Consider the following 25,490-nt stretch of genomic DNA (forward strand, 5'->3'; position numbering starts at 1 on the left):
GACAAAGGAGAGGACGTAGTCAGCTGGACCCCAAGCTTAGCAGGACCTTGTGAAACAGCAAATTTCTCCAGCTTGACAAGAAGAGCAAAAAAGAAATTGTGAAAGCACACTAAAAAGCAGCCCCTTAATGCACGGAGGTCTAACATCATAAAGGCTAGGTCTACATCAAAGTCAGGAGGAGACACTTCACAGTACTTTCATATATTTATTGATATCAATCGATTACCAGAATTTCTAAGCCCCAAGCGGAATGTACAAACTCTCCACTACAAGACTCTGACCCCGGAGACAGGTCGATATCCATTGGTGAAGAGGAAAAGGGTATCAGTCGTCATATTAGTTCCACAGTCCTCAGCAAAACATGGGGGAGCCCAAACAAGAAAATGCCCTCTGACCATCTTCTGCAGTAGATGTTAAGTCTAATAGACACCCAGAAGGGCATATTTGCCAAACCACATCTGTTCAACAAGAAAGTATAACTTTGCTGCACATATGGACACCAGCACCTTCACAGGACTTAGGCTTCAATAGCCCTACAGAGGGACAGATGGAGTTAGTGACAACGGGTGACTTGGTAACGCCAGTTTACCATGGAGACTCCACTTCCCATTACAAACAAGAGAACTACCTTGACAAGACACAAGCCAGACATCCGGAAAGAAATGGAAGTGGCAAGAGGAATGTCCAATCTGCTCTGCCTACTGCTACCCCTGAGGAATCCAACAATACCCACACAAGGGCTTCTTCAATTCAATGCCATATAACCACTACATCAAGCTCAACCCAACAATGGCCCTCAATGGCAGCCAGGGGGACTAATACATCGGCCGTCCAGGAAACTCAGCGTCCAGAAATTCCTAAAAATCTCTCTGCAAGCAAAAACATCCCTCCCCATGGAAAAACGAACAGAGCATTAAGAACAGCTACCTATCGGGCAGTCACCCAGGGGCCTAACTTCAATCCAGAACAGTATGTTTGCAAGAATGGAGCTTTGATCAATGTGGATCGCTGTCAAATATGAATGGACATGGGAATACCCAAAAGATAGATGCATGTATAGGGGTGGGTGAAGAATTCCACTCCGCCAGCGGAGTTCAGAGTTTTCCCCACTCCACACTCCAAAAAACTACATGAAGTGACACGGAGAGGAGTTTTTTCTCTCTCTCGCTAACGTTAAGTTGGTCAGTGGGAGTAAGATAGACCACTAAGTTGCCGAGCACGAGCAAGATTTCTGAACGCAAGCAGTTGTGGTAGGCCACACCCACTTGCGTTGAGAAAGCTGCCGCTCATGTAGAGGAAGCTGCATCTCGAGAAGAAGATCTACTCGAGCGGCAGAAAGAAGTTTGCGCCTTCTGCTGCTCTGGGTGATGCTGTTCGTACTGATTTTACGGCACAGGAGAAACTCCTTACCCAATCTATGCTGCTCACAGAGCTCCACGTAGCACAGCAGAATTTTTTCGCCACTTTGCGGAGTTGCTCGTAGCAGAACTCTGCCCAGTCCTACCTATGTTACAATTGGGGCCACAAGGAGAGATCCTTTAATAACCGTGGGTGTCCACAGAAGTATCCAGTGAGGCGTCATATTCCACCAACTGCACCTTCTGAAACAGTCTGTTTTCCTGCACACATTGACCCCCTCCATCTTTTAGACCTGCGTGTGTGGATGGATCAGAATTTGGCCCATCGCATACAACTGCTTGAATAACTGCCTAAACGAACAAAAGACTGAACGTGATCATGACGGCAGCCACAAAGGAGCACCTTTTAAAAATATTTGTGCCCTTTTAGGGCCCTTGATAGGCCCTTTGACCTAGGTCACGGGCCTCCTTGAGAACAAGTCAGTCTTTCCTTACATAGCTTGGAGAATTTGCAGCAGAGAAACACAAAAGCTGAGTCAGGAAAAAGGGAACTTAATCATGGTAGGACAACCGATAAAATCAAACTTGCATTTATCCCGCAATACATCCCAAGTGGAACTCACAATATACTAAATAGAGGAAATCTACTCTGTCTATTTCAATGCATTCCAGCAATAAAGACAATTACCTCTGAAAAATTATGTTGGTGTAGTTTGCAATAATACCAGCGAAAGGCTCAACAGAGGCTACAATACCTGCCTGGCAAAGTCCTAAGCAGGTTGATGCCATTCTGAGGGAATCGAAGGCCTTCGAGGATTGGGGATTGAACTTTTAAAACTTCAGCCATCTAACTACCCCCATGTCTTGCACCCGCTAGTGAAGCCCAGTCTACAGAGACCATGTTTAAAAGGAGCCTGGGGTCCTGTGCATGATTGGCTACCCAATGCTACATAAACTACATACTCTCGGGACATTCAAGTCGCCAGAATCAAAGAAAAGTAATTTTTATAATAAAGAGTAATGAACTTAACACTCGGAACGAGCAGACCATGGCTCAACAGCGGATTTAAAAGATGCATTCCTAGCCAGCACATCATTGATACAAGGAAACTTACAGGTACCCTAGGAAAATCAAAGATCAGAATAACTTCATGGAATGTGGCTGGCCTTAAATCAGAGCTGAACAGTAAATTTGCAAAAATAGTCTTGCAAGGAAGTGGCATCATCTGTTTGTAGGAAATGTGGGCTTTTGTCCTGTCAACATTTTAAGGGTATTTCAAGCTCTTCAAACTGGCAAGCAAATCAAGCATATTTGGCAGTCCTTCGAAAGGTTACTCAATCTACATCAAACAAAACAACTGTATTAAAGTTATGCCTCTCTCAGCAAGCTCTCCAAGCGGCAATCATCAATGGGCTGATTATAGGCCACAGAAAAAGGCCCTTGCTCTTAATTAAGTGCTACCATAATGCAGCTAAAACATAAAAACAGCATGCAACAGATGCCCTTTGTCACAGCTTTGAATCCCTATTCTTAGAATACCCCATACACTAGGTCCTTTGAATCCTGGTGATTTTAACCTGAGAGGCCTGGGTTCAAAGGTATAGGCCAGCCGAGACAGCAAAGTACATGAAGAAATGAATTTTCTGTAGAACACCTTTAAAATGGTTTCGGAGGCTCAGGCACCAAATCTTGTATCTGATGAAACGCATCTCCTGCAAACGTTCAAAGACATCTTGACAATAGACTACATGTGAATCTCGGAACATTTGGCCAACAATTCCATAAAATTTGAGAGACATAAGAGGTCGTAAAGCGACCACAACCCATTATCACTAACTATAGAAATGGGACCTTCTGCATCAAAAACTCATCTAACAGTGGTTGCTTCTGTAGGCATAGATGTATCAAAATGAATCTGAAGGCTAAAGTGGAGGATGGCTGATACCTCATCAGTGATGAAATGGCTCAGTAAGATCCTCACAGGCATAGGATGCTCGCCACATGAACTACTCATTGGATGGAGCACTTAATTACCAGACTTGATGGGGACCATTCAACCCTGTAGGTCCAGTATGAAACCCTCAAAGAAAATCAGAAATTTGCAGAACACCAGGCCACACAATCCATCCCTAGAAAAAAGGCATGAACTCAATTTCGGAGAGCATGGTGTGCTTATAAATTCCATGGCACAGCAACAACTGCAAAGCACTTAAGCACAGCACGAAAAACTCATAAAAGGAAAGTATGGGTTTTGAAGAATGCTTCTGCTGAGACGAAATGGGTGAAAGTTCACAGCATGCTCCAGGAAAGAGGCTTAACATGCTTCAGAAGTTTAAGATCTTTGTATCATACTAGAGAACATAGAATCCCAGAAGACGTTTGGGTATCCCATGTAATGGCATTGCACTTGAGCAACAGCACGTTCCCAACAGATCAGAGTATTAAAGAATCGGACACCCATCTGACAGGGAACCTGACACCGATTACAAACTCAACTCAGGTATGACTCCTAATCAAACAAATGAAAAATGGCGGTGCTCTTGGACCAAACGGGCTTCCAGCTAGAGTTTTCAAATGTGCAGCAGAGGAGTGGGCCCAGTTCCTACTTTTGTATATTTATCCTTTTCTGATCGCACTGATTCCAGAGAAATGGAGGGGCTTGATTTTATGCCCAATCTTCAAGAAGGGGGCCCCACATTAGCATCTATCTACAGACTAATGGCTTTGCTCGATTTAGAGGGGAAGGCTTATGCACAGCTACTGCTTAAGGAATTACATGATTGGGTGCAGGATAACAACATACTCTCATTAGTTTAAACTGGCTTCCAAGCAGGGGCATCGACCATGGAAAACATCGTAGCTCTAGCAGCGCTAAGCCAACGAGTGGCCCAAAGGGGACAGCTCCACCTTTTTGCCTTTTTATAGACTATAGTGTTGCTTTTGATAAAGTGCATTGACCAATGTAATGGAGAAAACTTAGCACGTGGGGTGTTCCCTCAATCTTGCTGCAGGTTATAATTTCCCTTTAGACCCAGACATGGGTGTGTGTTAAAACTGGCCACTATGCAGTCACCTCCAGAACTGCAACTATGGATGGTCTCAAACAAGGCTGTGTCCTAGCTCCATTCCTCTTTAACTTGTACATGGCAGACAAGGGAAGAGCCCTACCGAAGAGGAGTCTGGTTCCGCTAAAACTTGGCCATATGACCATTCAAATACTGTATATGTCGATGACACCGTCATAATGGACCAGACTAAGGGGGTCATTCTGACCCCGGCGGTCATGGACCGCCGGGGCCAGGGTTGGCGGGAGCACCGCCAACAGGCTGGCGGTGCCCCGCAGGGCATTCTGACCGCAGCGGTTTGGCCGCGGTCAGAAGAGGAAAACCGGCGGTCTCCCGCCAGTTTTCAGCTGCCCAAAAGAATCCTCCATGGCGGCGCAGCTCGCTGCGCCGCCATGGGGATTCTGACACCCCATACCGCCATCCTGTTCCTGGCGGTATGGGGTGTCGTGGGGCCCCCGTAAGAGGGCCCCACAAAGAATTTCAGACACTGAAATTCGCGACGGGTGCAACTGCACCCGTCGCACCTTCCCACTCCGCCGGCTCCATTCGGAGCCCGCGTCCTCGTGGGAAGGGTGTTTCCCACTGGGCTGGCGGGCGGCCTTTTGGCGGTCGCCCGCCAGCCCAGTGGGAAACCCAGAATGACCGCCGCGGTCTTTCGACCGCGGTACGGTCTTCTGGCGGTTCCCGCTTGGCAGGCGGCTCCCGCCGCCCGCCAAGCTTAGAATCACCCCCTAAATCCGTACTGCAGGGCATATTAAACACTCTTCATGACTACAACGTGAGAAACTTTCTCAAGATTAATCAGGATCAGACCAAGGTTATTGTCTTTGGCCATCTCAAGAGAAAGTGATTCTTAAATTGGAGAATAGGAGACAGCACGATTAAAATGACAAAAAGTTATAATTGGGTGGGCATCTGGTTCTCGGATACATCAAAAGCAACAGTACATAAAGCGGTACTAAGAAGGAAGGTGACAGCAATAACATACAGTCTCAAAAACTTGAATAAGAGTCTATTGCACGCATCTGTGGCTCCAATGCTGAAAGTTATCAAAGCTTGCTTTTTACCAGCACTCCTCTATGGGCATCCGGCATTTCTGGAGGACTGTGCTACTATTCTGGACCAACAGCAGACACTAAGCTTCAAGAAAATCTTTCAGCCTCCCAGATACGTGAAAAGGTCTAGAGTTCGCTTGGAGTTCAGATTGATAAATATACATCTAGCGTGTGCTTCAGATATCTTGAAGTACTATATCCAGATAGTGAGGGCACCAGTCGAGACTCTAAAAGCCTGTTTGAAAAACACCTTTGAAAGTACAGCAGAAGGCAATTCCCTTACTGCAAATAGACACAGCAGCTTTATCACTTGATTCAGTGGATCTTGCAATACGGAACAGGGTCATTAAGAAACAGGTGTGACTGGCCTCAATCCACTTTGATACAGGATCCTTGCCAGAATCAGAGATTCTACACTCTCTAAATGAGTCCTACCTGCCTGCGAGGCCCCAGCCCTATATCCTTGAGGCTACTAGTCCTGATACTCACAAAAATATTATGCTGTTTCGATTATTAGAGATACCTGTGAACGATTTTTATCCGACCTGATATCAACATGGAAAGAAGAGTGCTTGCAGGCTCTGCAATTTCAACAAAGAATCTTGGCTATTTCTGTTATGCTGCTACCCCACTCTGGAGGTAACCAGGATGTCACTCTTGAAGCCAGTATTGTTAGCCAAATGTGTACGTAACAAACAGTGATGCTACCCAAAACATACATTCATTCTCAAATGTCTACCACACATGGATTATGTGTGACCATATCCAAAGGTGATGCATGTTGCTTTGTTATTGAAAACTATGGGTCAGGCATCACCCTACATGGTAGTAGTGCTGTAAATAGTGGAAAGTACCTCCAAATGATTCCCACATCACCAGGTCCACCACTTCAGCCTGACTTCTTTTATGACTCCTGTCATTTGTGATGGCTAAGTGGTTCTTGGCATCCCTTGTCAGGTCCCAGTTTGACATCCTCCAACCTATGCATGTGGCACCTTGAGACAATGTTGCATCAAACTCCCTCCTGGCATTAGCTACATCTTCCCCCAGGTCCCCATTACATGTGGGTGGTAGTCCTCCAATGGGCTGTTCTCTGCCATCCCTCCCCAGGTGTGACATAAGGGTTGGACAGTCAGACCCAGCAGTGCATGCGTATTTATGAGGCTACATTGCAGTACACATATCCATTCTCACCTCTCCAGTATGCACAGTCTCCCCATTCAGACCAAATGGCAGTTTGACATGCACAGTCTGCACCTACAATACATAGCAGTAGCAATGGCCAAAACATCATCATTAGTTTTTACACGCATTGTCCTCTGGTGTGCATCTCTTGCATCCCCCCCACACCTAGTCTGATTTATTAGACAAGAGAAGTTTATGTGTCCCTTCCAAGGCAGCTGACACCTGTGTGCACTCACCCTGAATGCCAGGTCAGCTGGGTGAAATATAGTTTCATGCAGGGTACTATAGATGTGTTTCTTACCATGTTCCTATGTGTAGATACTTACTACAGCCCACACCTGACCCTCCTTTCATATGAATTGTTTCTCCTGTGACACTGCCATTCCATTCTGAGGATTTCATTCTAGATAAGTGTGCATGGGCCCACGTGAGACCAAGTAGCTACATGGTGCAATGTGGCCTGCATTTTCACAGTCAGGTTGTGCAGGGTAGCAGTGTACCTGCTGGACTTCCACCTTTGATCGGCATTGCTGCCTTGCAGTTGCTAGCCAGTTTCTCCTTTGTCCTGCACTTGCAATCATGCCAGTGCTTATTACAGTCAGTCAGTGTCCTCTTGATTTCTGCCACACTGTTGATCTTGTCCACAAAGGACTGTCATATGGCCTCTTCCTCCCTAATAGCAATTTTGAGGTGACAAATAGCTGGGGTTGATGCTCCGTCACCTTAGTGATCAGGATGTTATTCCCCTCCTCACTAAACTTGTACTTCCTCTTCATCTTGTCCTTCCCCTGGGTGTTTGTGTGGAAATCCTGGCTGGTGCTAATGTTGCTGGGGTGTTCCTGGTGTCTGTGGGCTCTGTCTTCCATATCAACTTCGGGAGTCTTATACTTATTATTGTGCCAATGCAGCATTTTGTTGTGATTTTGATGCTTTCAGCACAAAAAAGTGACTCTAGGATGGGTAGTGTGGCTTTGCATGTTGCTATTCAGCCTTGCATCACTTTTTTTCTGCAATAATGTCAGTTTTCCTTATGATGCATCACTTTTTTTGATGCAGCCGAGATCCTAACGCCATAAGCCATATTGTAAATATGGTGCACCATGGCATTAGGATCTGTTGTATCTCAGGGGTAAAAACTTTTACGCATCGCTGCTTTGCACCAGGGATGCGTCATTACTTGTAAATGAGGCCCTTAATTTTCAACTATACAAGAGATTAAGGTTGTGGTTTTCATTGACAGATTCAGAAAGCTGCAGGTCAGTAAATTAGCAAGGAAAGAATGAGAACCAACAAGAGGCAAATGTTATATCCACATAATAACATCAGAGCAAGAGGTCAAACTAAGCATCATCATTGCTGCTAGATAGCTAAGGAAGGAGACACTTTGGCCCAGATTTACCAAATAGTCACAAAGCGCAGTGCCGCAGTAAAAAATGCTGCACTGCGCTGCATGACAGGGAGAGAGCAGGAGAGTGCCTTATCTATAAAGACATGGCAATCTCCTCCCATCTTCCTAGCACTGGTGCTGATTTTAGCTGCCGTGCGCCATGAACACACCTTCTTTGCTCCATAGTGCAACTGTGTGTGCATGAGTCTACCATAGGTGTTTTACTGAAAGGGTACCCTTCCAGTACAAAATACTATGCCTAGGCAAGTTTTATAACGTTTTCCACAATGTATGTGTGCTGCACAGTACAGCACGCATGCAAAGATGGAAAAGAAAGGAGAAATGAAAACGTTTCTCCTTTTAACGTTTGCTTTTAAAAGGCATTCCGTTTTGGTGCAAACCCCTGTCTATTGTTTGTAGATAGGGTTTGGTGTCAAAAGGCATGGGTGGGCACATGGGAACGCCCATATACCACACATGTAACGCCCCCTTGGCACTAAGTGACGCAAAGCTTGCTTCGCGCTGCTTTTTACACTGAAAAGTAAATTAGGAAAAAAAACAGCACAAAATGTTTTTAAAAAAACCATTTATGTTGCCTCCTGCAGACTTCCGCCGATTTCACCTTGTCACTCCGGTTCGAGGGGGAGTCTTTGAGAGAGTGATAATCTTTCTCTAACCATAACACTCCGCCTTCCAGCGAAGACAAATTAATTGTTTAACTAACTGAGAAAGGTATTTTCTCGTTCGTAGACCCAATAGGTTTGGTCCCCTGCGGTGTAAAGCAAACTGCTACATCAGAGAAATTCCCAGAGGGCACCGCCGAGATATTTGTGCGAGTCCAGACTTCATTTCTCTCACTGTGCATAGCCAGCTCGTGCACAGTAATATCGTCCCGTGTCTTCAGTTTTCATGGTGGTCATTTGCAAATAAACCGCACTTTTGGCAATATCTCTGGAGATGGTTAAACGACTTTTGAGAGTTTGAGAATAGTAAATGGTATCATCGTAATATATTCCTGCCAACCATTCCAGCCCTTTCCCAGGTGGCTGGCGGAACCAGTTCACGCCATACATGTTGCTGCTGTCAGTCAGGGAAGCACCGGACACCTTACAGGTCCCAGTGAATGTCTGTGAGGGCTGCAGGACTCCGGGGCCCGACTCCAGCAAAGAAATCTGGGAAAACACACCTGTAGAGGAAGTACATAACTAACAGGTTATTTTGTATGGGAAATCCATCATTTTCACACAATAAAATATTACTTCTTGTTTAAAAAATGTCCAGCAAAAGAAGTATATTATATCCTGAGCAAATAGATTATATAAACCGTATAAAAGCGCAGGGCTGGTTTAACAATGCGATTGCCAATCACAAATCAGCTGACTAGGGAAGTGAAACAACCGAGGGTGGTAGGTGTTTAACTTTAAATCTGAAAACTTACATTTGGGCAGAATAAAAAGGACACTCAACATCCGTAATGATAACATTGTTCTCAGAAAGAAGGCTCCAAAATCGCTGAAAATTGTAAGCGCGAGTCGCAGTCTATCTTTCCAACATCAGCTTTCTTCTTTGTATTATACAGGGTGCCCAGCTTGGGCATTTGCATCATGTAAATATCAGCGTCGTTCAAGAGACTGAAAGCATCTAAGGGACAAGGAGAAAGAGTCTGAACAGAGACATTGTTGAACTAGCGCAGAAGATTGCCTTGTTAAAATATGTCAGAAGTTTTACCAGCTTAGTTATGTTTAGGAACAAAGCCTTATTTTCGGCCATTAACAGTTATTTTTCGTTTTTATATTCTCTTTAATTAAATGAGATACTAGTCTATGCAATTTAAAAGAAAATAAATCATAGCGAAACCTAGCAATATATAAATTCACAATAAAATAAATATAACGTTATATCATATCAATGTATGTACAACTTGATTCTTTATGATGCAGATCTAAAGAATCCGAGACATTTGATTGAATTCTGTCACTCACCCATCATATAACCGAAGCAGCCTAGGGGTGGCTCTCTGTGCTCCTCAGTTAAATGAATATCTTCTCCACAGTTTCTAGGTTATACATTTCATTAATTCAATCTTAAATCTTAGGTACATTTATCAACCTAAATTTCCTGTGGCCACTTTAAAAAGCTAGGTCTTGCATGGAATGTTGCCTTCAATACTGAACTAAACATCAGCAGTATGCTCATTTATAAATTAACCTCTGATCATATGGGGTCTCGCCTATATTTTAACCCATACGTTTAAATAAACAGATGAAGAAGAGATACTCTGTTCCATTTGTAATTCAAGCATTTGTTTTAAGATGACGGTTTGGGTTTAAGCATACCAGCCGGTGTGTATTATGATCTTAAACATGGAAAGAGGCACAACGTTCAAGCTAAGCAACATGGTATTCCATAGAGGCAATCATTCTCACATCCGGGTCTTCTTTCCATCAATCCTTTATTTCTCAAGTAATTTATAATATCATGTGGCAAAGACCTATGTCTTGTTGCTTGACTTAACTCGCCCTTTGTCTCTATGAACTCTTCCGTAACAATAGGATTTTCGCTTCTTCTCTTACCACTCTTGCAAACCAAATAATTTCAGATTTTCTATTTAGAGTGAAACGACTCCCGTACTCCGATTTAGGCAGTTTAATTATTTAAACCAGGACAATGAGCGTAATCGTTTGGTTATCTGTGTAACATGCTGTGACCTCAGTCCACCACATTTCACACTCTTCCTTCATCTATCAAGGACTGATCATTTACACTGAGTAGCTAGATCGACATAAGTGTGAAGATAAATCTGCAGATCATTGAGGCTACCTTTATATCATTTATAGATCAGCTTGATAGCTTTTACGTTTAACTTTTATGGCACTTGAAAGCCCATTTTAAAATATTTAAATTCACATTTACCTTTCCAAACTGAAAGGTTAAAATAGGGTAATTCACTAGGGTCAAATTCCCAACTAGTCAAGGATACCTTGATGTACCATGTCCATAAATATACGAGTGACAATTGTTCATTTTTTAGATAATAGTAAAATCGCATTTAATATTGTTGTGAAATAGAATTTGTAGCATTTCAATGTCTGTTGGAAAATTGGTTATTTGTAAGGGTAGGTAAATACCTACACTTAGGAATAGGCCACTAACCTCCACTTAGGTCCAATTAGGTCTCAGTAAATTAAACCCAGCTCAACCCTTGGTAGCTTGGCAACGATCGACAAGGCTTAACTTGGGAGACAGAGTGTGAAGCATTCAAATATCACAAAACAGTAATTAAATAAAACACAGGAAACAGTTAAAAAATCCAAAATCAATTTATGAAAATAGGAAATATTTTTATCTTTAAAATGACACCAAAACGAATAAAATCAGATAAGGAGAACCGGAGATATGAATTTTTAAAGAATTAATGCTTTCTAGTGCATAGAAGCAACTAGCGCTCAAAGGGTTAATAAAAAAAAAAATGTCACACTGGAAAGGAACAAAGTCCAGAGTTCAGGCCACCCACGAGGCAACACTGTCACACTTATTTTCAGAAGTGTTTGATTCAGGAAAGTGGTACACAGCACCAGCCAAGGGTTCAGAGGCTCTGGTGTGCCTCTTGGGGCCTGGGACTTCAACTCCCACAATGCACCTCTTCAACTTATGGAGTTGCTCCAAACGTCTGCAAACTTCTGGATCTTCTTCCAGAGGTTCTTTTTGTGTCCTTGAAGTGTCCACAACTTGATCCAAGGTTCCAGAAGCTCTGAGTTGCTCCTTGGGAGTTGGGACTACAATGCCCAGAATGCACCTGGTCAGAATCCTCAAATGGCCACTGGACGATGGTCAGCTGCGCTCTGCTTGCAGGACTTGATGCAGGGGACTCTGGGCAGCTCCTTTGTACCTCTAGCAAACAAGGAGGCCATTCTTGAAGCAGTAGAAGACAGGTAAAGTCTTGTTAGTGGTGAAGCCCAAGTGTGCAGCTGGTGCAGTCTTCCAGAGTGCAGTGTCCAGGTGCAGGTCAGGTGTCAAGCAGGGTAGTCCTTCTTCTCCTGTAGGTCTGCCTTGTTGGAATCTGATGGGGATCTGAGGTGTGGGTTCAGGGCTGTCAGTTTTATCCTTGCTCCTGGGTGAAAAACAGGGGGGTCCTGGTTCTCCAATCAGGGGCAGGGTCCTTCCTCCTGTGATGACCACTTCATGGAAAGCGTGTCAAACATCAATCCCAGGGAGCAAAATTCCTCAAAAATCCACCATGGCTGAAAGTGATTTTTGGAGGTTACATCTGGCTGAGCCCACCCACTGGTGTGGCTAAAAATCCTAAAGGCACCCCTCTCCTGCCTCCTGTGGTTACTGACTCTTGGCTGTGCCCTGGGTACTGCTACCCAGCCATAGGGCCAGTGTTCTGTGTAAAATGGATTATGCAAATTAGGCTAATTATATTTGGCTATATCAACCTACCTATAACTCCCTAGTATATGGTAGGGCATGTTGGTTTAGGGACCCCAGAATATCTATTGCACCCATAAGTGCATTGCTGAGATGCCCAGGGTTATTTTAAGGGCAGGTCTGCCTTGCTGGCTGCTTCTTAGTTAAATTTGACCCTAAATTCGACTTTGGAATTAAACGTACTTCCAAAGTCTTAAACTACCTTATTTCTACATATGTCACCTTTAAGGTGTGCCCTAGGTGCCCCCAGGGTTGGGTGAAGTGTAGCTATAATCAGGAATCTTATAAAATATGTTTTATGAGTCCTGGTGAGGGAAAATAGCTACATTTGTTTTTCCCCAATTGTAGTGAATGTGCCCCATAGGCTAAAATTAAAATACTTTATTTTAAAATAATAAAGACTCATTTTCCATAGGAGGAAGCAATATATGGCATCATAATATGGTATCAAATTATCAGTTATAATAAAATCCAACAACTTGACACTGTTGAATTTAATACAACTTGCACCCAAAAAGAGTTTTAGAACAAGGATAAAACGGGCAGAGCTGCACCCTACCTCAGATCCCTACAAGGAACAAGACAAAGAAGAAGAAGGATTGCCCTGCTGGACTTCTGACCTGTACCTGGACACTGCACTATGAAGGACTGCACCAGCTGCACACTTGGGCTTCATCACTAAATGGACTTTTCTTGTCTTCAACTGCTTCAAGAAGGGAATCCCTGTTTGCTACAGGTAGAAAATAGCTGACCAGAGTCCTCTGCATAAAGACCTGAAGAAACTGACCTGCTGACCAGTGGTCATTTTTGGATTTGAGCCAGGGCGCTCAAGTAACAACTCAAACTCAGAGCTTCTGGATCCTTGGGGTGAGTTGTAAACTCCTAAAGGACGTTCAAAGACCTTCTAGAAAATCCAGAAGTTTGGAGGACTTTTGAAAAAACCCTCCATAAGTGGCCCGACCGACATCGTGAGTCAAACTGGCTTACGTCGACCATGACCTGGCCTGACTTACAGATTCATCCCACTGAAAAACTCCAGAGCCCCAGATTTCCAGGAATCCACTGGGGGCTCATGGAAAACCAATCAGATGATGTTGAATCAAAATCAGCTTGCTGTGGAGGGTCGTCTGACGTCGGAGAGAAAAAGCTCCAAAAAAGTTTCTAAGTCCGATATTAAATGTTGACTGAGGCTTCCCACACAGCATATCTGAGTAGGGTTCCAAGGAGCTCAACTAGTCTGAATGTAAAATTCTTCACTGAGGTGACCTGCGACGTGTATCCGAAGAGGGCTCCAGATAGGTCAGATCCGACTTGTGACTTCAATAAAAAGACTAATGGCCTCATTATGAGTTTGGTGGTCTGACAGTAAGACAGCCGCGGTGGCGAGCGCCAATAGACTGCCATGTTGTCAGCAATCCAACTGCCATATTATGACTCACACAGCGAAGTCTGCCAAAATCCAGCCAAAATTCCAATTCCGCCAGGACACTGGAGGGCGGGGAAGAGGCGTTCCCACCACCAGCACCGCTAGCCCACAAAAAAACTCTGATCCAATTATGGCCCACAAATCACAATAGCTGTTCTTCCATGGTGGAAGACCAATGGCTGTGCGACCCTTGGCGGTCACATCAGTAAAACACCACACCACAATTGATAGTACCCAGACCTCATCATCAATTGATTTTTTAAATTATTTTATTCTTCCTTACCGTCTCGTTCACCACTACCATGTCCCTACAAAAACATCCCATTTCACAGATGATGAATTGAGGGACATGGTGGAAAAAATTATCAGAGTAGAACCACACCTATTTGGAGCACAAGTCCTGCAAACATCTATCACCAGGAAAATGGAGCTTTAGTAAAGAATAATCCATAGGGTCAATTCTGTAGACAGCTACTCATGCACAAGCGAGGACATCAGGAAGAGGTGGAGCAACCTCAGGGGGAAGGTATGTTCCATGGCCGTCGGGCACCAGCTGGCAGTCCCCAAGACTGGCTGTGGACCCCCACCTCCTCCCCCAACTTTCACATCCTGGCAGGAGAATGTCTTGGACAACCTGCATCCTGAGGGTTTGACAGGAATACCTGGGTGAGTGGAGTCGGGTAGAGTCACAATAAAACAACTGTCACCAAAATGCTCTGTCCCCCATGCTCACTGATCACCTTTGGTCACCTTAACAGCTAAACAACTCACCACAGCTGTGCCCAAATGTCCAAATACCCCTCTCTGGCCTACAACATGTCAACTAAACTCACCTGGGGACACACTGTCTGTGTATGGCAGGGGTAGTACAGGGACTGACAGCACTACAACTCCCAACATGCACTCTTCTACCATTAAGGAAAACAGAACATTATACTACAATTTAAATAGCCTTGCATGTGAAATTAATAATCAATTCAGACCACCTGACTTCTTCACTATTGTGCAGTCCATGGTAATGATATCAATGCTATGCCTATCTGCCAGTGCTATAACAAGCAACACACAGCTACCGCTGTGTTCCCTACTAAACGGGCCTTTAAATCACCATCCAAACAATTTCATATACTCACTTGGGGGGGGGAGGGGTACATCAATATAAGAAGCTGGATGTACTTGGAGTACACCCATACAGAGGGTCAGGTAAGATGGTTACACCTATATTGTTGCCAGCACTGTTACCATAGTACTTTGTGTAGCTGTTAGCTGACTCAATGATGCTATACAACTAATTTGGAAATCACTTTAAAATGTCAAGTCAACAATCAGACAAGATATGAGTCAATGAACAGTCATTTAACCACAAAGATACTCCAACATCTTGTAGCAAGGTGTATGCAATTGGAAATCTCTGTGTCCCATATAGCCCTAACCCAGATTGAAGTACTGGGTCTTTCAGAACCCAGTGGTGCCAGGGAACACACCCTAAGACTTCAGGTCCTTCCTGTTTCAGACTACAGAAACACAGAGTCTTCTTGGTGAAGTCAAAGATCTTGTTTATTGGCTGCAGCCAGTAACAGGTATCCTAGAAGTACAACACGGTGTATATTCTCAGGAGACTGCTCCCCTTGCAAAGCTAACCTTCTCTTTTATACAAAATATTATGCTTTAGGCAAACATTCCTTATTTTACAGTTGACCATTCACATATTTTCACTACAAAGAAATAGCAGGGTTATGATGACAAGCCCATATTTCAGTTTGTCCAGCCCTCAATCAATTACCCGGCAAGGCTCAGTACTTTCATCAGATATCGACGGACCCCCAATATAAACAGGCACCTCCTCCTTGTAAAGCAAGTCATAAAGAAAGAAACAGGGACAGGTGTGTGTAAGATTAGGCATGGTTTGTGTGTGATGAAAGGTTTTATGATGTGTTGTGCCTTGATACTAATCTCATTCGGCCACTGGGAAAGAAACTGGCCGAACAGGTTTGGCTTCAGGCAGTGGAGTCAGCTTGCCCAGGTCACAGAGGAGTCAGCAAAGATGTACGTGTCCTTCAGACTCGTTTTCGGCATTAGTCATTGGCCTATGTGAGGGCAATCACAAAAAGGCTGTCGTTTAAATGGAACCCGAGGGTTCAGGACGGAAACTCTGATATTCGGGTGATTTCGTCACCCGAATATGAATACAATGCTTGTGCATACTATTCTAATCATTCTCGGTCTGCTGATACCAAAATCGTTGTGATACGACGATGTTTATAACACGGGTCCAGAATTTTCAGTACCACAAGATTTGGAAGCAGACGCCATTGTCATATTAGGGGATCAAGTGAAAGCTTTGTGTGCATGTCACATATCATATCCTCCCCTAAAACTTTGATATCACTTGTTGCATTTCTTTCAACAACTGTGTTTCACTTCTCCTACAGGTAACCTAGCCAATGCCACCATGGAAAGAACACTAGAGATTAAGGCCTCAGTGCTGAATACAATCCTGGATATTTGGACATGCAAGACAAAGCCGGCCCATTAGGGAGTGTTGGTCAGTCAAAAACTGTCAGTCTCACCCTGCCAACATCAAGTCCTCTCAGCCCCGTTGCTCAAACATCACAGGAAACCATTCACTCCCATCCCTGTGATCCAAGGACAGTGTTTACCATCTTGTGCCCCCCAGTACAGGTAACTGAGTCTCCTGTTGTAAATCCAGAAAATGATAGACCTGGCACCAGTGGGAGTGGATAATTGTGCCAGGGACACAGGCACGTGGGTATAGGGTGCGTGGGAGGGATGGAGTGGGCCAGAGGATGGATGCTCCTAGGGATACAACTGGCCAGGACGCCATCACCCAAGTCTTGGGAGCTTACCAACAATTCCAATGTGTGATGGGCCAGGTACTTACCATGTTAGGGGAGATCAAGCAGCTACAGAGTGCAGAGGCACAACCACCAGGAAGTCATGAAGCAATGGCATGCCCAAATTTCCCACTTGGTTTTCCAATGCAGGGGTGCTAAGAGACATGAATACCACACTGAATTGGTTTCGTACACACCAACTGGCCCCTTCCACTAACAATGAGACACTAGCCCCTTCTACATCTGTGGCTGCTAGTGCAGTGGAGGCCCTGTCAGGAGTAGGACATGCCTCAGACACCCCTGCCTCTGTAGCTGAAGAACCCCCCCACAAATGTGGACGGCCCCCAAAACATCCAGAAGGAGCAGATGCCAAGACCAAAACCACTGCCAGGAAGTGAACCTCTACTGATTGGTTCCCCTTGTGTGGCACACATACAACCTGTTGACTTTTCTGAAACCATTTTCCTATAGTACAAGGACACTGGACTTGTGTCTCCAAATGTTGTACCAGCAACCCTTATGATTTCATCAACCGTGACAGAACCCTTCACTGTTTCCCATATGTCACAATTGATCAAATTCACTATTTCTGCTGTGCACTTCTCAATAAATACCACTTAACCAGAGATTATGCATGAAAGTCATATATCAACCATGTTTAACTGTCACCTATAACACCTCTTGCACAAAATGTTTCTCACAAATGTTAGACATTTGTAATGTTCCAACTCACACGTACTGTTTAATCAAGGTTGAATTTGCTTTGAGTAATAATGTTAGACATAACTCAAATCACTTTCATTGAACTTTGCCAGATATAGGTTGTGAGAATGCCAATAATAACACGGTGAAGCACTTCCGCTCACTTCAGTGTCTAAGCATAGGTGTGAATCACTACCAGTGCACAGACTACTGAAGTTACAGACATGTCAGTCTTTCACTATCCTAAGAGACAAACATATTTCAAGGTATCATCAGCTAAAGCCTTATCTCATACCCATACCAATGCTCCCAAATGACCGTGCCACATGAGACAGACAGAGGTCAGTACAAACCTTGCACTTACCATGGTCAGGTATCAGTAGGCATGCCACTCACCTATATCAGTCCTGATACTCATGCACAGTGGCTTGCAGTGAGGAAACACAGTGACAGCTACATATAAGTTACTTATTACCAATACAAACCATTCTGATGGGTGAGGGTATGGATAGCACAGGATGACATGTGTGAGAGACAAATAAACACACACAGGGCACCATTGTACAAACCTCAAATGCCGAACAGGTCTATTGAGTTTAATTGGATACTACCATCCCACTGTCCTGACAGTCTTGGCATAGAACTCACACACCACAAATCTCATGTTTGACAGTACCTGGTTCAATCCATATTCACTTCAATTGTCAATCTGCAAATCCCACCTGCGTGTGACACTGTCTGATGTTTCCAACTGAGGATGACCTGGTGAAGTAACCTGCAAATCATAAATGTCAAATATAAGGTGCAGGCCGCATTGAAACAATTACATTAAACAGCCAACTCCTATATACAATGGTAACTCAGATCGTGCATTGTGAGAAAATTAGACTGGTGATCAAAAAGCTGCAAACTACTACATGTAATAATCTGAATGCACATCTCAGTCATGGGCTTTGAAGCTACTTATGACCTGTCTGATGGTCATACTAAGTTCCTTATCAAGCATCCCTAACCCCACCAATACCCCATTGAGTTACTTAAATAACACAACAGCACAAACCTAAAGTCAGTTGAAACACTGATTGATGAGATCTGCTCTGACGTCTCCAGCTTCATACTCATCATACTCATCCACACCTTGCCAACCTGTATTCTCACCCACTGGAATTGCTGGCTCCCCCTAATCTGGTATAAATGGGATTGGATGTCTCAGGGCGAGGTTGTGGAGCATGCAGCAAGCAACAATGATTTGACATACTTTGGTAGGATAGTAGAGGAGGGCTCCACCAGACTCATTGATGTTATGGAATCTTGCCCTCAGGAGCCCGAAAGTCCCGTCCATGACACGCCTTGTCCTTCCATAGACCTCATTGAAGCAGTCTTCCACTGGCGTGGTTGGGTACCTCACTGGTATCAATAACCATGGATGGTTTGGGTAACCTGAGTTCCCTGTAAAGAAGAGTATAGAAAGGCAAACATAAGTAACAGATATCCACACATTTGTTTGCAGATAAAAGTGACAGACATACATGACATATGTGACTTACCAACCAGCCAGGTCCACTCTGTGTATTGTTGTGTCATCAGCAGTGGGATACTGCTGCTCCGCATGATGAAGAAATTATGGACTGACCCCAGGTACCTTGCACAAACTTGTGAAATGTAGAGATCAGTCAAACAGACCACTTGCACATTAACACGTGTTCATTGACATTCGAGGGAACCAAGGTTACATGGGTGACACCTATGGCTCCAACCACATGTGGAATGTGCCCCAAATTATAAAAACAGCCTCTACCTGGGCCAAATCTTCACGTTGTGGAAATCCGATTTAGTTGTCCAGGTGTTTTAATAATGCAGGCTGTACAGCCTTCAAGACCAGACTGAAAATAGGTTGAGACATCCCTGGAGTTAGGGCCACCATATTTTGAAAGGAGCCTGTGGCCATAAAGTGCAGCACTGACATAACTTGTACAATGGGTGGTATGCTATGGGGATTACAAATGATGACAGAGATCCATGATTGTATGCCTATCCAGGCGGTAGATCATTAGAAGTCTGATCATACTCATGACATAACGATAATGCTCTGAAATGTCTCATTAAAGTGTTGAAACATTGTACACTGAACATATCTAGGCACAGAATGGCGTATTACTTCATTCACATCCTCTTTCCTCTATCATATTTCAGAAATGGAAAAGCATGTCACCTACAGTATATATGACATTAACATTCTCAACATGTTGCACATATATGGGACACATATACCATATTTCAGATTGTCATTGCTCTGCTGACTATGCTAATACATGTACATTACGTACAACACATCAATTTAACATCCTGTACATAATTCATACACATTTCTACATGTTTGCTCAAAGCTAGTAGTGAACACAATGTCGTTGATATCTTTCACAGCTTCTGACGCAACGTAATACTTTTTTCTTTCATATGTAAGCCTTAAAATGGCAGCTGCGTGGCCTACTGCACTGGACATTAGGAAGTGACCTAAGTCTGCCGGCAGAAAGCGTCATGGCGGTAGGCAGATACAACCGTGGTTGACATTGCCATGAAACACATTGCTGACTTTGGCGGTCTTGGGCCTATGGCGATGTCTGCCGGCGGTGATGGTCTTTTACGTTGCGGACGTTTCTGCCATCTCATACTTCATCTCTCACTTGACTCCTGACACTGATACCAGCAAGACCTCTACAACCTGAGCTGCTGTGTACTGCTTCTGGGAGTAATCGTGCCACGTCCTGCAGGTGATAGTGCCTCTGCCTTCTCTCCCAAGGAGCTTGAAAAGCTTGTGGAGGAGGTGCTACCTCTGTATGAACAGCTCTATGGCCCAGCAGAGGAGCGGGTAATTGTAATGCAATTGCTATGTTTTAAGGGTCAAGTGCATAATGATGTCAAGGAAATGTGGAGGAATGAAGGATTGTGGCAATGGGCATGTGCATATGTGTATAGATAGATTTTGAGTGCTGAGACATACTAGAGTGTGTATGATATATGTACCCTGACCCAACTAAAGACTATAATACATGATCATTGAAGGAGGTGTGAAAAATATTTGGTGAAATATACCCTGTTTAGAGATAGGCTTGTGGTCTGGTCACATGTTTCAAGCTGAAACCTGATGTTGGATATGCATGTTGGATGCCTGTCTCAACAGCACACATGGCCTGACTGCAGATGGTTGTAGAAGGCTGGCCCTCCATGTAGTGTGCAAAATTAGGCACACTATGCAGGGGGTCCAGGCAACCACACATTGGTTTCCAGAGGTAAAAATTAGGCCACTTAATGCTCCAATTTTTATGGTAGCTGGTCGACAAGTTAGGCTAATCCAGGAGATTTGCTAAGTATCTGCTATACTCACAAATCCAATCATGCACCACACACACTCAATGAATAACTCAAGACCAGAATTTAGAACAATACTTCAGACTTTTATATACATTTTAAGGCCAATATCTTTAAGATACGTTAAGAACTTTTTGAGATATGACTTTTCAAAGTTTTAATGAAGTTAGTCTTTCTGTGCCTAATTACGCACCATAGGAATCAATAGGCAGTCACATTTAAAAATGCATTAAAAATCATACAGTTGTGTTACCAGTTTCTTCTTTTGCAGGGTGGTCGAAGTAGTCAGTGGGCATACTGTGCCAGCTGGAGAGCATCAGGCGGCTCCCGGTTCCTGCGGGAGCAGCATTGGAAATTCTCTTGGCACAGGAACAGGGCCACCTGGAGGAACCACTTGGAAAAGGAGCTGGTTTGCAGTTTTAAAGATGGTGCCTTGGGGTCCCCTTGGGCTGTTGAGGTCACAAGAGGTTGGGGACCCGGGGCACACAGCAGATCTTGTGATGCAGGGCTCAAGGCGGCCGGTTGCAGGGCGAGGTGAAGGACTTGGATGCTGTGCTCAAAGTTACCCTTTGGAGCTGGAGGTAAATCCTCTTCTGTGGCCCTTGCAGGATGTCGTGGGCCCTTTGGTGGGAGGTCCGGGGTGTCACTGAAGCCCCTTGACTGGGGCTTCCTCCTAGTCCAGTTGCTGTGTTTGGGGTTGTCTGACGTGCACTGACCAGTACCTGGGGTATTGGCACAACTCAGCCATGGGAGGGTGCTGTGCCACCAAAGTTGGCACACTTGAAGGTCTCCTCTGGGCTGTTGTTGGTGTGTCCTCAGGTCTGGCTGCAACTTCCAATTGCAAGTGTATAGTCCTGTCGGTGAAGTGAACCTCACCGGTTTGCTGGTTGCTTGTAGGTTTCTTTAGTTTCTTGAGGGGTGCCTCCACTCAGGAGGGAGATCCCAAGCTTTTTGAAAAGCCTGGAGGTCCTCAGGGTCTTTTGAGGTTGGTCCAGTGGTCAGATCCTCTGCAGCGGTGATTGTTGGGACTCTGGTGCAGCAAGCAGGGGTCTTGGAGCCTCTTCTGGTGCAGCAGATCCCCTGTTCTTGTCCTGTTGGGTTCTTTAGTGCTGCCTTCTTTTCTTCCTGATGAATCTAAGTTTTTGGTCCAGGGGAGCCCACTAAATACTGAATTTAGTGGGTGTTTTAGGGGGAACCTGGCAGTGTCCAATGGGCCAGTTATCCTTGGGTGGCTAAACCCACTACAGTGACCACTTCCTGTGCTTAGGTTCACTTCCCTAAACCTCAATGGATATTTTCCTACCATCCAACATGGAGGAAAATTAAATGGGGGGTCCACTTCCCCTGCAAGCCCCAATAGGTGGTGCATGCTCAGTGAGACTCCGCCTCCTACCCTTTGTGTGGTTTCCCGGCTTTGCTCCCTCTAAAAGTGGCGGTTTCCAAAGGGGGAAACCATCTGCTGCAAGCAGCAGGCCAAGTGGCTTGAGTTTCAAGGGCAGTAGCCCCTAGAAGCACATTGCCAGGAGAGTGCACATTCATGAGGGAGGGGGTTTTAGCTCTTCCACCCAGGAAGGGCATTGTTTTACAAACCAGAGAGCCATGGCTCTCCCACAGGTTTGTATATTGGCTATCTGGAAGTGGCAGGCTGGATGGAACTAGTCAGCAACTATGCCAGTTATGTTAGCTTTTGCAAGGGGCACCTCTGGGGTGACCCCTGGGTACTTTTGGTGTTAAATCCAATACTGGTACCAGTTTGGATTTATCATCCCGGGCTGTTTAATACCAAACAACACAGGGTGCAGAGTTGCCATCATGTAGCTGGAGAATCCGTGTTTGACCAGTGTCCAGTAAATGCATTTAAAATGGCAACTCCGTTCACTCACTATGTCCCAGGTTTGGCAAGGACACAATGGGGACATTTTGCTCATGCAACTATTCCATCACATATAATATGGTGCACCCTGCCTTAGGGCTGTATGGCCTACCAGAGGGGTGACATACCCATATCTTATGTAGCAGAGGGTGGACAGGGCATGCACGGAGTGTGCCATGTCGAGTTTGCCTTTTTAGGTTTGTCCCAGTACACTCAGCCTGCACTGGCAGTTTGCTTAGTGTTTGTACCCTGACCATAGTAATATTGGAGATGAGAGATATTAGGCAGATGTATGAGTGTTTGGCCTGTGAGATTTATTTGGGGTATTGCAAGTGCAACTTGTGGTGATATGATTAATGTAACATGATTGATGTATATTTTCTAAGTTACCATTTGTATGATGTGTTTTCTTTATGATTGTAAATAGAGAGCATGGCCTCGGAGCGGAAAAGGCAGCCCCATATCCACGAAGATAGGTACTAGCACATCCAGAAAGTCCAGAAGGCCTATGGCAGAATGGCCAAAACCTTTTAGAAGGAGAAAGCAACCGGGACCTGGGGAGCATTTCCAAAGGGGCCAACAACTCTGGACAGGCCTCTCAAAAGCAAGTCTCGAGGAGCAGACAGGGGTGGGTCTGCAGGAACAGCACCATCCACCTCTACAGGAAGACACACACAAAGACATGTCTCCCAAGCTCCAACCCCATGGCTCACTGCAAGATTTAAACAGGATATGCATCAGAAGATTTCTGACCTCAAATGTCATGTGGCAGGCCTGGAGCACAAAATTAACAACATGCTCATCCTGCTAAGGGAGATCAAAGAGGCAGTACAAAAACCCTACGAGGCAAGATGTGCCACAGGAACTCTTTTTTCCTTTCCCCTTGTTCATAGTTGTTTTATTGTAGGTGTTTTATATAGCTTAGGTTAGGTTAGTTAGTGTGGTAAATGATATGTTTAGTAGTTTCAATTGTTTAGTAGGGATAGATACATTTTAGGGGTTTGGTTTTATTGGGATGTTTAGTGGATGGGGGTTGATGTGTAAGTTATGTGCTATAAAAATAGAAAATACAAAAAAATCTAAAACAATTTTAAAAACTACAGAAAATAGAAATGTTCTTAGAGCCTAAATGTGTAGTTAGTGGATGTGTAGATGTAGTTTCTGTTGTCTTTGTCTGAAGATGTTTTTTAAGGGGTGTGGGGTATTGATGTTTATAATGTAATGTTAAATGTATAGATTAATGTAGGTTAAGGTAGTTGTAGTTAGTATTTAGTATACGGTATTGTAGGTTGGGTTAGGATAGTTGGGTTTTGTAGTCTAGGTATTATTAGTTAAAGATATTTAATGTTTTATTGAATGTTGTTGTTTGCTTCATACAAGTCTCCATCATGAATTACTTCGTGGGAGTTACCATGTCTGCTCAGGTAATGTGAGGTACATGCCTTTGTCTTTGGTTGCGGTATTGGCAACATGTGTGACTATGTGATTTGCCTCTGGACAGGTACCTATCAGGTTGGCCATGGAATCACATGAGCTATCTACAAACATCATTGAGCAGTGCACATGCCAATATGTTTGTGAATGGATACACAGCCCAACACAGTTATTTGCATATAGTTGCTATGTGTAGGTAAGTCCTGGGACATGCATTGGTGGGATGTTATTGTTATTGCACTCACCCTAACCAAGGATTTTGAACTCACACACTGATACCTGTCCCTTACACTCTCACACTTGCATAAACTTCTTGTCACACAATGTTGTTTGGTTGCTACTATCCATGCTTAAACCAGCCACCTGTGGTGTGAGTTACATCAGCTTTAAAAATGACTGCATGATACCAGTTGCACTTCATGCTTGAGAGCTTCAGTAACTGCTTGCTAGTCAACATGCATAACATGTTCAGCAAATATGTTTCACTTTGTCTGTGTGGCTTTGTCTATGGCTCCAATCCACACATGTCCCTTTGGAAAGTAGTCAGTGTATTTCCATCACAGTGCAGCATGTTCAAATTACTTCTGCTTCAGACAGACATACAACACACAGGTTGTAGTTAGTTTCATTTACATGTGAAAAAATGATATGATGTTCAGAGGTGCAATTCATAAGACAGCAAACACAACAGATATTTCAAGCCAGTGGATATCCAGACAGAGTCCAGCATGTTCAAATTAGTTCTGCTTCAGACACAAATACAACACACAGTTTGTAGTTAGTTTCATTTACATGTAAAAAATGATATGATGTTCAGAGGTGCAATTCATAAGACAGCAACCATAACAGATATTTCAAGCCAGTGGATATCTAGACAGAGTCCATGGGGTGAACGTGTCATGGAGCATGTAGGAGAGGAGTGCTTCAGCGAGGAGCAGGCCCACATTGCTATTAGGGTAGTTTGGCCACAATAGCATTCCACAAATGTCAACAGAGGGAGAGTCAAATTAAGGACAGGTGCAGGCGTGTTCTTAAGCACAGGGCAAAGGAGAAAGTAGGTATGTGCCACAGAGAAATGCTACTGGGTACTTTTCAAGTGAAAGATGTGCAGTCCCATCTTCCTCCTCTGATGTATGCTGGGCCTTTCGTGACAGGGGTGTTTTAGGTGTTGATGCAGAAGGAGGCACATACACATCAAGGGCTGAAGATGTGGATCCCACGTTCATGGCAGCTTTCATCTGTGGTAACACATAAGGCAGCACAGCCGCAAGGAGGATCTGCTGGTTTTGCAACACAGCAGCAACGCCACTGTGGTAGGCACACATGATGGAAATGAGGGAATCCTGCTT

The sequence above is a fragment of the Pleurodeles waltl genome, chromosome 6 (assembly GCF_031143425.1).
Source record: "Pleurodeles waltl isolate 20211129_DDA chromosome 6, aPleWal1.hap1.20221129, whole genome shotgun sequence".
In the NCBI taxonomy this organism is placed as follows: domain Eukaryota; kingdom Metazoa; phylum Chordata; class Amphibia; order Caudata; family Salamandridae; genus Pleurodeles; species Pleurodeles waltl.